At 38.0% G+C, this 3,271-nt stretch overlaps 1 long non-coding RNA gene across 1 annotated transcript; it reads left to right on the top strand.

The window, feature by feature from the left end:
* Positions 1-1,147: 1,147 nt before the first annotated feature.
* LOC127748356 (uncharacterized) lies at positions 1,148-2,757 on the top strand. The gene is made up of 3 exons (XR_008010372.1): positions 1,148-1,292; positions 1,868-1,912; positions 2,658-2,757. It is a non-coding gene; the product is annotated as an uncharacterized LOC127748356 (long non-coding RNA).
* Positions 2,758-3,271: the final 514 nt, after the last annotated feature.

Genomic DNA, 3,271 nt, shown 5'->3' with positions numbered 1-3,271 from the left:
GTAGGCGACGAGAGGATTAACCAGAGGCGAGAAATTACATATGCATGATTCAGATTTGGATCAAAATCAGTAAGAGATGAGAAATTGAAAAACAGAATGATTCAGATTACGATTGAGAAGAGAGAAAATGCTTACCAAAATTGAGAAGAGAATCCGAATCTAGAGAATGATTCAGATTGCGATTGAGATCGAAGAAGAAGATGAAGTGCAGAGGAAGAAAATACGATGAAACTTGGAAGTGATTTTCTCCATTGTGAAGAACGTAAAAGAGAATAAAAAATAATGTCTAAGTATAATTTTCACATGTTTACACATTTGGTAACATTTAGATTTAGTTTTTCTTTTATTTTTTAAGAAAAAAAATATTTTTTAACATTTATTTTATAAATGTTACTAAAAGTATAATTTTATTAGTATAGTTAACATTTTTAAAAAATGTTAGATAAAAAGTCACTACAAGAAAAAAGGCCTATAGCCACGCTTTTTTCTTGCCACGCTTCAAAAGCGTGGCCAAAAGTGGTCAATGGCCACGCTTTTATGAGGGTGGCAATAGATTAGAGATTTGGCCACTTTTTTTATTGCCACGCTTCAAAAGCGTGGCGAAAAGCATCAACGACCACGCTTTTGTATGTGTGGCAATTGGTTAGAGAAACGGCCACGCTTTTTTTTTGCCACGCTTCAAAAGCGTGGCCATAAAGAGAAACAAGGACGTTTTGAAAGCGTGGCGACAGGGTTTCATTACGGCCACGCTTACAAAGCGTGGCCATATCCTAGTACGCTTTTGGCACGCTTTAAAAGCGTGGCCAAAAGGTCCTTTTCTGCCACGCTTCAAAAGCGTGGCCGTAGAGCAAAACAGTGACGTTTTAAAAGCGTGGCGAGAGGGGCTCCAACCCATTGACCCTAACCCGGCCCCTGACCCGGCTCCCAACCCGGTCCCCAACCCAAAGACACTAACCCTAATCACTCGAAACCCTAAGCCTGAAGAGCGCCTCCCATTAGCCTTCGCCCTTCACCCTTCACCCTTCGCACTTCACCCTTCACCCTTCACCCTTCGCCCTTCGCCCTTCGCCCTTCGCCCTTCGCCCTTCGCCCTTCGCCCTTCGCCCTTCACCCTTCGCCCTTAGCCTTCGTCACTCGAAACCGCTCATCGCACTGTTAATCTTCGTCACTCGCCCTTAGCCCTTCACCCTTCTTCATCTTGTTAATCTTCATCTTCGTCTTCCGCTCATCGAATCCGCTCATCGCACTGTCTCCTACCTCGGCGACCTTATGGCCTCCTTCAGTTCAAAAATGTCCGTACTCTCTCTCTCTCTTTCATAAACCCTTCCTCACTTCAATTCTCTCTTTGATCGCCGTTTCGTTTACTAGCTTTTGATAATTAGGTTTTTCTTTACTTTCCTTCGTTTTCGATTGTTATTTGAAAGATGATTTGCGTGTGCTTGTTGATCTGAGGAAGCTGTAGTTCCTGTTTGAGAATGACTTCTGCTTCACTCTCATCGTGCTCAATTCGCTTATCTCTCACTTGATTCCTTTTAACTTATTCTGTCGTTTTCGTGAGACTCGGTAGATTACTGGATTTCAGTATCCTGCTAGGCTTCTTTAATTATAGCTAATTAAGTGGCGAACATAGTCTCTGTGAATAAAATTTTTTACTTCAGAATTCGTTAGCAACTGGAATGTAGGTATTGATCATAGTTTTTACATAAAGGTTGAACAGTTTGTGTGTGTGTGTGTGATCAAGTTAAAAGGATTGTGCAGAATAGTTAGGGTAAAATTTGCTATCGTAGATAGCAGTGAATCAAGTAATCGTGTTTTTAAGTTTCTCTAAATTGAAGCATAATGTGTTCTTTTGAATCTTTTCTTTCAGCTCAATGCAGAGAAGAGCCCTTTTCAGCGGACTTATGCGACTCAGGTGTGTTTGTTTACTGCTTTCTTAAGCTACTGCTTCTTGAAAACGCTTTGTTTGTAGTTACTGGCTTGTTCTTGGTTGATTAACTCTGTTACTGGCTTACTGCTTGATGATTAATTGATACCCTCATTCTTGCTTGTTCTTAGTTGATTAACTCTGTTTCTGGAAGTGAAATCATGGATAAGATTACAGGGTTTTGTGTTTTTGTTGAAATTATTGATAAAAAATTGGTTTGCTATGCTGCTGCTGCTGTTTTTGAATTTCTGGCTCTGTTGTTTTTGAATTTTTGTTGATTTATTGATTTCATGGTTTTTGTTGATTATTTGTTGCTGTTTTTGAATTTTTGTTGATGATTTATTTGATTTCTGGTTCTGTTGTGCAGCTGGTGTTTTTTATTGTGTTAATGAGAGCTGCTATTTTTTACTGTGATGTTGATTTATTGATTCCAATTATGGATGATTATTTGTTGAATGATTATTTGATTTCTGGGTCTGCTGTGCTGCTGCTGCTCTGATTTAATAATAAAATATTTTGTATTATATATGCTTTCCACTCTAGTTCCAGTTGTCATCCCTATTTGACAATGAGAAAATCCAGCTTTACCACCCCTAATTATATTAATGTATTCAATACACTTGTAACTTGACTCTAAATAATAAATTTTAATTACTCTATTTCTTAATAAATTTTAGATAATTTATTGTGCCAAACATGCTAATATATTCTTCTTTTCCTGTGCAATATTCAGGCTGCAACTAAAGTTCTTGCTCGACAGTTGGTAAGGCTTACGCAGCAGATTGCTAACCTTCAAGGTAGTCGAGCTCAGATGAGAGGCATAGCAACTCACACACAGGTAAAGAACAAGCATTCTTTGAAAACTGTAGCTGATATGTAATTTATGGTGTAGTTTGTGTAATACTGCAGTCTATTGTTTCCATGCTCTCACCAATAATTGATTGATCATGCTCTCACCAATATTTCTTTTTGATTAATCTGGTTTAGCTCATTCTGTTTAGCTTGTTTAGTTCAACTAATTTGGTTTAGTTGAATTAGGTGGTTAATTAGAGAATCTAGACTGTTATATGAACTGCAATGATTTCAGTTTGTGGAACTGGTTAAGTCTATGGATTCTGTTTGCTGCTTGCTTGAACCTGGGAAACAGCTATTTACTGCTGCTGTTTAATAAGTGTTGCTGCTTCGTGCCATGTGTTAGAGACCTAGTAGATCTAGAAATTGTGCTATGTTTAACTGTATATAGCATGCTGATAACTCTGATTCTGATCTTCTACTGTGGAGATCTAAGATCTGGTTGAACTTGACTGATTTTATTTAATGTGCATAGCTTGTGTGTTTATTTTTCGT

This window comes from Arachis duranensis, chromosome 6 (genome assembly GCF_000817695.3).
Source record: "Arachis duranensis cultivar V14167 chromosome 6, aradu.V14167.gnm2.J7QH, whole genome shotgun sequence".
In the NCBI taxonomy this organism is placed as follows: domain Eukaryota; kingdom Viridiplantae; phylum Streptophyta; class Magnoliopsida; order Fabales; family Fabaceae; genus Arachis; species Arachis duranensis.
Note: the sequence above shows the minus strand (reverse complement) of the source record. Positions and strands in the feature narration are given on the sequence as shown.